We start from the raw sequence: 9,924 nt of genomic DNA on the forward strand, positions 1-9,924 counted from the left end.
TTTGCCAGGCGTATATGAAAAGCAGGGTGCTATGGATGCCTGTATTTTCAAGTACACTTGAAACTCTCCCCCATACCCTGTCATTTCACACTCCCACGCTCTTGGGGACACACACGCTGTTCTCTAGAATCGAGAAATCAATAGACCCAGGAAATAATCTCTTATCTGTGAGAAGGTGAAAACCAATGCGGATGGGAGATGGCTTCCTTCAATTATTGATCCCGGGATTCTTGAGAAAGAGCAGAAAAGGTGGCCAGGGACGGGGGTGGGTCCGGTTCTCTTCCTGAAGACGGTGGCACCTGACCCATCAAGTGTCAAAGGAAACTTTGGTTCTTGTTCAGCTGCCCAAATGTCACCCACAGAGAGAACAAGCACATCCTTCCATAACCAGAGCTGAAGGGGGGTCGGGGGGAGCAGGAGATTCAGGCTGAAACCCTAAACCATGCTCTGAATCTGGTGGGTGGTGAGCCCTCACTCAGGGAGCAGCGGTTCCTGGACCACCAGCATCCTGCAGGTCAGGAGGGTCTTGGGGATGGGGACAGACGCCTGATCTTGTATCCAGCGGCTGGGAGACCTCTGGTAATTCCTGAATCTCTGGAAAGCCACTCTCTTCGTTGCAAAATTCCTTTGTTCTTCGTTTCGACAAATACCCATTAAGTACTACTGTGGACCAGGCCATCTGTGGGGTGCGCCCAGTCCCCACGTGCTCCCCTCCTTGCCCAGGCTGTGTGGGGGGGTCCCACTGCACTGCTGTGGGGGCCTCATTGTCCCACCTGTGACAAGTGCCCAGACTGCATGCGCTTAACCCCTGGTCGTAAAATAGCATCTGGTGATGCTGTTATCACCAGGGTGAGGCATTAGGGAAATTTTGTAGGATTTCTTGATGCTTCTCTTTGGGGACAAGATGGAGGACTACGGACTGTTGGATAGCATATTTGGGAGAATCACGTGTCTGTCCTCTTTCACTTGCTGAAAGCGTCACACTCAGGGAAAGAATGGTTTACGTGTCTCTAATCCCTCCCCTGCCGTCACCCCTGTAGCCCCCGGGATCTGGGTTTGGGGGCACATTGAAGCCCCAGAGTTGGCGAGTACTGGCGCCTCCGCACGGTCCCCTGGGCAGGCAGCCCTAGAAGCAGGGCTGTAGGAGCTGAAGGGACACCAGGCAAAGGGGCGGCACCCCAGTCAGAGGAAGGGCCCCACGTGCATGCTCTGGATCGGGGCTGGGGGCGCAGGAGGCTGAGACTCCGGGGAAGAGCGGGGGTCAGGGTGCCGGGCGGGGCTGCAGATGGGCAGGTCCTCTAGGGCCGGGCTTGGTCAGGAGACCCCCGTGATGGACGAGAGGGTCACAGGCTAAGAATAACCTTTCCGCCTGCGGCCGATGGTCTCGCCCTGGCAGGTTGAACAGCATCCTTGTGCTGTGCTGTGTCCCAGGGACTCTGGGGGTGCACTCACTCCTCTGCCAAACTTCTTCCTTCCCAGCTGCTTTTGGTCTGCTTTTGTTTTTATCTCTACCTCTGACTTCTCCTTCTTTAACTTTAGTTTTGAGAGACAGAGAGAGACACAGTGTGAGCAGGGGAGGGGCAGAGAGAAAGGGAGACACAGAATCTGAAGCAGCTCCAGGCTCCGAGCTGGCAGCACAGAGCCCAACGGGAGGCTCAAACCCACAACTTCGAGATCATGACCTGAGCCTACGTCAGATGCTTATAGACTGAGCCACCCAGGCGGCCCTCCTTCTTTAACTCCTTTCCAGACTCTTCCTCTCCCTGGCTCCAAGTGCTTACTCCTGGGTTCTTCTCAAGTTTGGTTTGGTTTCCAGGATCAGTCCTTTTCTCTCCCAAGAGCTAATATTTCCCCAAGATTATCTTACCCAGCGCACGTGTGACACCTGTTCAAGGGTTTCTTTTTCTATCCCGGAACTTGGCCGTGCTCCATACGTGGCTTCTTCCATGCATGTGGCATGCATCCCACACTCTACAGTCATGTGGCAAGCTCCTATCCTGTGCTGAGCATGGTTCCAGGATTTGGGGACACGGCACCCAAGAAGGTAGACTAGATCCCCACCACTGTGGAGCTAACATTCTGGATGGAAGAGACAAGTGATAGACAAGCAAGCAAATGTATAAACAGAAATGTTCCTTTAATCACACACATGAAGTAAAGAAAGCAGAGATGTGATAGGTGCCCAGGGCAGTTCAGCTCTATCTCTGTCCCTGGGACTTTCAAACACCTTCAGAATCAATTTTCAGTCATTCAGCAAGTATTGAGCTCCTACCAGGTACAGGGAATTGCAAGAGTACTGGATTCATTCACACCTCATCACAGGCTGTCCCCTGCATGCTCCCCGCTGTGACAGGCCACCATTGGCTCAGCAAGTCTTCTCCAAGACCTGAGCATTTTCCTAAATGTAACCTTCTCCCTAGAGCTCCAGTCTAACCCTAATTTTCTGGATTCTGCCCCTTAAATATTTTTGCAAATACAATCATTGCTTTTCTTTCTCTACCAACATATGCTCAATGCAGACACACTCTCTCTCAACTATTGTCCTGACTCAGGACGTGACACTTGTCTCTCCTGCCATCCAGGGTCTCTTGGCCTCCGCATGAATTACAACTTGGGCTGGAGGATCCTTTGTTACGGTGGTATCCTGTGCATTTTAGGAGGCAGTCTAAGGATCTACCCATGAGCTATCAGCAGCCACCCCCTTCTGTGATGAACAAAAATGTCCGCAGACACAGTCAGAACTCCCCTTGAGGACGAAATGGTGCCCAGTAAAGAGCCGCTGTGACACCCTTCCCAAGGCCCACGCATGTCTGGCTCACCTGCCTCCCTCAGGTGTTCTATGAAATGTCACAGTGTTGGGGAGGCCATGCGTGGCCTGTCCACCCACCTGCGTCCAGACGGGACTCACACCAGCATCTCTAGCTCACTGGTTTTACTCTCTAGCACTTACCACCACCTCTTACTTGTTTCGTATCTGTAGCTTTTCCCCATTAAAAAATGCAAGTCCCATTTGTGTCTCTGTTTCAGGTGGTTTATCCATGTAGTCTCCCCTTACTCGTGTCTGGGCTTCACTATGGAGTCCCACCTTCCTTTCCCCCATTCTAACTCACAGGTCCCAAAACGTCTCCAGGCACCGTTAGGTCAAGGAGACAAGAAAGCAATGACCTCTGCACGATTTCTCATCACTCCCACATCCACAGCTGATCATCTGAAGGCTGTCAGGTTGCCCTTCCTGCCGGGTCACCCCGTTTGACATTTTCAGCCTCCGCCGCTATCTCCCCCTCGATCCCAACACATGTCACTTCACTTTCTTACGACATCGTTTCCTCCTCACCCCGAATGTCTCCTTCTATCTTTCTGCCCATTCTTTATGCCTCTTTGCAAATACTGACCTTCTGATAAATCTCTTCTTGATTCTTATGCGGAGTTTGGCTCCTTTTCTCCAGTGTTCCCAGTGCATTTTTCACATACCACCAAAAAAAATTAAAATCTTACTGTGTTTTAGCTTCTGCAGAAGCTAAACAAGAAGTTGTTTTCTCAGTGGCCTCTAAGGTTCTTCAGTGAGGAAGTGTCACTTTACATCCTGGACACCACTCTGTACATGCTTGTTGAGTAAGTGAAAGAGTCCTACTTTGTGGATTAGCTTGCCTCCTGTGTTTCTTTGACATTTTATATTATCCTAGAGCCCTGATTCTTAAACTGTGTGCTGAGATGCCCCCAGGGAGCCACAGGCAACACAGGGGAGCACAGGATACTTTGCACATTTGAGGGGAGCATAGCCACGCTCCACATCTGGGGACCATCTCCTGAGCTACAAGCTCCACGTAATTCAGTCTCAACATTACATCATGTTACTCTTCATGTGATGATGTCATACCTCAGTAAAGCCAGACTTGGGGCTATTGTGAAGATAAAACAGTTATACAGGAACATCAACGTCGACGGGAAAGGAGGGTATTGCACTCAGTCCAGTCCAAGATCAAACAGGTTTCTCAGTGGCCAACAGGTGCACACGTCCCTCAGTAAGGACTGTGCTTAAGGAAGAGCGAAGTCCATATTTTTGCTTCCAATATATCCACCTTCTTTTTCAAATGACAACTAAATTGTTAGGCTATAAATACTCACTAAGGTGTTTGAACCTGATTAATAAAATTTAAGTACCCATTTGAATTTAATAAATATATACTATTAGATATTTCTTTTGGCCTCAGCCTGCTGCGAAAAACACCATGCCGTCTAGAGTGCCATGAATAGAGAATGTTTGGGAAGACCTTCCTTAGAAAGAATTACTGGTTGGAGCCCTTACTTGCAAAGAGTAAAAACTGGTTCCTGCTGGTGTCCCTAAAATAAATGAACTTATTGACAGCCTGTTGTGGAGTTCACATAACCAGTGAAATAGCTTTAAGCCCGGGCTTAGAGCTAAGCTTCCAGAAACAATGGCTCAAACCACACCTTCCAGAACACGTCAGGAAAGCAGCTCCCATGGGGCTTCTCTTTGCTGGAAATTTGACTTTGCCTCTGCAGAGAGAGATAGAGACAGAGACAGAGAGAGGCAGAGAGACATTGAAGAAGGGGTAGGGACAGAGAGAGACTGCCTCCCATCCCTGCTCCCAGGTCACACCCCAGGCGGCCACACCTGGTCGGCAGAGACAGAACCCTGCATGCACCTTCTTGTCTACAGTGGAAGTGGAAAGGGCGATTCCGCCTTTGAGCCCCTCCAGATGCGTGTCGCTGTTAGAGAACGAAGTTCTGGATCATTCTGTTTCCAGAGAGGAAGGTCTCGGGAAAGACGAAATTCAAAATGTTTCAAGAGCTGTCTTCAGATACGTGAGCCACTCTGAAGAGGAGGGGAGTTGGGCTTGTTTTCTGGGGCCACATAGACACAAAACAGACACAGGACACAGGCTGGAGTTCAGGGCAAGGAGGAGCCCCCAGGGCCAGGCTGTCTGAGGCTCCCGTCCCTGCACAGGTGCAAGTGCAGCCCAGGTGACCGGGGAGCGCAGGACAGCGGCTCTGGACAGGGCTCCCCGGCCCCCCAGGCAGCTGGCCGCTGGGACCTGAGAGCATAATCGTGCGGACACATAACCTGCGTGCAAAGTGGTCTTGATACTTACAGCTACATTAGTGAGGGGGTTTCCAAAACTGTACACTGTCAGGTTTACACTGCCCTGCATCTGCTGACACATTCTCATCAGTGACAAACCAAGCGTAATTTTTAATGAGGCTTCTCTCTCACGGTAAAGTATCTTCTCACCAAAAAATTAGAAGTGAGAGAAGAAAACGTGTCGGGTACTACTCACACCATGTGACCCAACAGAGGTTGCTTTTTGGGTTATTTCCCTCTGGATTTTTTTCTCTAATTTTATTTTCAGAGTTGTGACCTCATTTTACTGCTTTTCTCGTGTGTCCTGTTGTAATGAGCAAACCGCGTAGATTGTTATAAACACATGGAGTGTCTTACTTTCTTTAGAAAATGCACCCCAGATTATCATAAAGCTATTAGTGTTTAAAAGCATATCAACATATTGAATTAAATTCTTACTATATTAAAATACATATTTTTAAAAATTTAGTGTGTGTGTGTGTGTCTGTGTGTGTGTGTGTGTGAGAGAGAGAGAGAGAAAGAGAGAGTGCATGAGCAGGGGGAGGGCAGAGAGAGAGGGAGAGAGAGAATCCCAAGCAGGCTTCATGCTGTCAGCACGGAGCCTGATGTGGGGCTCAAACTCACAAACTGAGAGACCACGGCCTGAGCCAAAATCAAGAGTCAGAGAGGCTTAACTGAGTGGGCCACTCAGGTGCCCCCATTAACATGAACATCTTAAAGGACTTTGATATACACTACAAAATTAAATTAAAGATATTTGTCCAAAAAAAAGATATTTGTCAACTAGAAGAAGAACAGAATTTGATTTTTAATGCTATTAAATAACATGGAGAGAAATGCACAGTGAATGAGTCCACATATTTGTGTAGATGAAAAAAAATGATGGAATTCTTGAAAGACGTCAAAAGAGGGAGTTTTACAACAATAGGCTCTCGTTTCTGGGGGCTGGAGGAGGGGTGGATGCTGAAGCCCTTCAAGGAAGATGACTCTTGAGGAAGAGGTGTCCGTGTCCACGGGAGACCAGCATTGTGCAGGCAAGGATTCTTGCTAATCCATGCTCAACAGAATAACAAACCAAATAAGAATGGACTTCCAGTGGGCTGGGAATAAGAACATATTTTTAAAGAAAGAAGGGCCCTAGCATGGATCCATTTAAATCCACTGCTCTGGGGGGAGTTGGGTTGGAGTGAGCTGAAAGATAAGGAGACACCTGAAAAGAGGACTGAGCTAAGACTCCTAACCAGAGCTTGGAGAAGCTCGTTGGCAGCAGAGAATGTGAATCCTGATCATTCCTGATGGACGCTGTCACCAGCTGTTGAGAGCATGCCGTCTGTGGATGCCAGGAACAGAGGAGAATGAGCTGAAAACTTGCCTCCAGGCTGTGGATTCATCCCAGTCTGGAAGCGTTCAGCAAGTGCATTAAGTTTTCTGTGTCTGGCCGCGTCTGAAGAAACATCCTGCTACATATACACATCGGGCATACCACACCTTCTGATCACCCACCCCCGGTTTTGCACAGTGTCATGCTCCAGTGGGGATGCTCCCCAGGCGAGTGTGGGACACCTTGTTCATCCTACCTAAGGCCATGTTCGTGTTGCTCTGGGTGGACAACCCATCAGTCTGTCAGGCAGGTTTCTGCCCTTTGCCATGAATGCTTCCATACTAGGGCATCACTGACGCCCAGAGAAGGCAAGCATTTCTTGTCGTCGACATATTTCAGTTGTCCTCGGTGCATTGTCTATTTATCTACCACGAATCAGAATGTGGCCGCCCCAACCCAATCACGTTGGCCATTGCCCAAAGCAACACCCATTACCCTGACCAACTCTATTGTATACAACTCAGTTGTATAGATTTTTGTTGAGCTAGAAGACATTCTACATTATTGCAGTGATGCACTGGGTTATCAAGACTCTGCCGGTTTCTCTTTTTAAGGAGTAGATTCACCTACACCTGTAGCTAGTTGTTTAGCGTTGAGCCTCACTCACTACAGGGTCTGTTGGAAAGAGTACAAACATCCCAATCTGGAGACCTAGGTCTGGACAGAGAGTCAGATGCCTCCTGGTGATACGACCTTAAAATACCTCTACGTCTGTCTCTGTGTTGGTTTTCTGTCTGGAAAACAAACAAACAAACAGTATTTCCTAAGGTTTCCTCTCATTAGACAGTGAGAATTTTTAAAATTCCTTAATTTTTTAATTACCTTAGAATTTTTAAATACCTTAGAATACTTAGGTATTATCACATTTTCTATTCAAACCTTTTGACAGCTTCAGTCTCGTGTATCTGTTACAATTTTTAATTTTCCTTTCATTCCTTGCTATTCTTTTCAGCCTTATTACTACTTATTTTTTTATGTTTATTTATTTTTGAAAGAGAGAGATAGAGAGAACACAAGCAGGGGAGGGGCAGAGAGAGAGGGAGACACAGGATATGAAGCAGGCTCCAGGCTCCTAGCTGTCAGCACGGAGCCTAACACAGGGCTCGAACTCATGAACCATAGGATCATGACCTGAGCGGAGGTCAGATGCTTAACGGACAGAGCCACCCAGGCGCCCCGCTACTTAATTTTTAAGACTGTGTAACATGTTCCTAGTGTTTTTTCTCTTACTAGTTGCTGAATTATAAATAACAAATAAATTGATACCCGCCTTATCTTCCAAAGCAAGCATTTGCAAAAATGTAAAATAAGTACTGTATGTGAAAATATTTTGGAATTGTACGGCACATTATATATACAGCTATATATAATGCATATACATTATGTATGCATAACACATGGACATATGTATGCGCACGCGTGGGCACATACTGAGAGCAAGAGAGAGGGAGGAGAGCTTACCAATGAGCGTCCAAAGGCAACAACAAAGAAACACTGTCATTCTTTTTCTGTTCTGGGCGTGAGCTCGCATCCTTCCTGTCTAACTCTCCATCCCAGCAAACACAGGTGGCACAAGAAATAAGGCCAATGGAGCTGTGTCGGCAGGAGTCGGCGTTCATGGCCAGGGGAGCATGGAAAGGGTTGCTTACACGGCTGACCACCAGCATAGCTGTTTCCTCTGCCTGCCACCCATTCCTCAGTGTCATTAGATAAGCTATTAAATAAAGCAGCCGGGCACCTCTGAACAGCAGAGCCATTTGCCTTAATGTCTCAAGTAGTTTGGCCTCCTATACGGCAGATCCGTGAATACAAACAAATCAGGGTTTTTGGGACCCCGGGGGGCTCAGTCGGTCGAGCGTCCAACTCTGGGTTTCAGCTCAAGTCGTGATCTCATGGTTTGTGAGTTCCAGCCCCGCTCTGGGCTCTGCCCTGAGAGTGTGGAGCCTGCTTGGGATTCTCTGTCTCTCCCTCTCTCTCTTCCCCTCCCTTGCTCGCGCACGCGCTCTCTCTCTCAAAACAAATAAATAAAATTTAAAAAAAGAGAAATCAGGATTTATTTGTGAGATGCTTTCTAAATGGCCTTTTCTGACCTTTATTTTTTTGGTTAGGGGCACACTGGGGTTGTGCCTGTCGGATTACTTTAATTTTCTGCTGCTTGGTATTTTGTGTTCAGGTGCTTCATGGCCTTCATTAAAGGAATGCTTTAAAAAGTAAGCATCTCAAACTGTCCCTCTCATCTGGCTCCACAACTGGGGAGAGGGGGCTCAGCCACACCACAGCACTCACATGCACACACGCATGCACACACGTGCACACTCACACGTGCACACATGTGTGCACACTCACACGTACACACACCACAGAGATGGAGAGGTCGGTTCATCTTTCTTTCCATTCATTTTATCCAAATATACTTGAGCCATAAGGGAGACTTCAACCTTGACCTTATCGTAGCATCCACGCCACTGGAATTTGCGCTTCACACATAATTTCTAATCTAAATTTAACACGTAACTTAAGGACAAAAAAAGGATATGTTCTATATCTGTTTTTCCACCTTCAACACACCCATTTTTTTTTTCAGCTTGGACATAGACCACTGTAAGGACTTTATTCTCTCAGCTGTTACACGCGTGTCCCAGGCGTCAGAATACTATATCCCAGTGGGGTTCCACTGTGGTGAGCCAGACAGAAGCTGGGCTCCCCCAAGAGCCCTCCCAGGTGAGGAGGGGACCGGAAGTCTCTAGATGCTGCCAGACGATGCTGAGAAGGTGGAGTTGGCCTGAGGAGCCTGCCCCGAGGAGAGCTAAGGCCGCAGCGGGGGGCCCCCCACACCTCCAGCCTAGGACCCCACGCACAGCACTGCGGGTCCCCGGGGGTCCTCTAGGACCTGCAAGAGTCAAGGAGGCTCATTCTCGTGGACTCAGAGCTGAGCTGAGCTGGAGAGAAAGAAGCAGGAGTTGACCAGCTGGGGCTGGTCAGTAGGGGTCCCGTCACCCGGGGGAACAAGTTCACAAGGGAACTTGTGAAAACCAGAAACCAGAGGACCCAGAGGCAGTGTGGACACAGACACCTTCCTTACCAGGCTCGAGTCAGTGCACCTCCCAGCGTCCCTTGGGGATGCCACCAGGGGAGAGGAGGGAACGTTTGTTCCAAACAGACCAACGTTTCAAGGAACGTTCAGAGAAAGCCAGACACCGTTCTAGGGGCACCGGGTGCCCAAGAGGCTGGTCGAACCCTACGGAGAACAGCAATTTGGTTACATTTCCCCCATATCCAAAAAAGTGAGAACTTGTGAAAAACACAGATTTGCTAGAAATACAGAGGTTGCTTTTTATTCCCGTGCACCTGTGGGTTCAGTGCTGGTAACTGTGACCAGCCCTCCCCTGCCCTCGCCTGCCCTCCCCTGCCCTCGCCTGCCCTCCCCTGCCCTCCCCTG

General features: G+C 48.6%; 1 long non-coding RNA gene across 1 annotated transcript in view; it reads right to left on the bottom strand.

The window, feature by feature from the left end:
- Positions 1 to 5,923: 5,923 nt before the first annotated feature.
- The window catches only part of LOC120228360, a 9,930-nt gene continuing 5,929 nt past the window's right edge, over positions 5,924 to 9,924 (bottom strand). The window contains exon 3 of the long non-coding RNA XR_005527474.1: positions 5,924 to 7,219. This is a non-coding gene — a long non-coding RNA (uncharacterized LOC120228360). The remainder of the gene's footprint in view (positions 7,220 to 9,924) is intronic.

The sequence above is a fragment of the Hyaena hyaena genome, unplaced genomic scaffold, assembly GCF_003009895.1.
Source record: "Hyaena hyaena isolate Hyena2069 unplaced genomic scaffold, ASM300989v1 scaffold_22, whole genome shotgun sequence".
In the NCBI taxonomy this organism is placed as follows: Eukaryota; Metazoa; Chordata; class Mammalia; order Carnivora; family Hyaenidae; genus Hyaena; species Hyaena hyaena.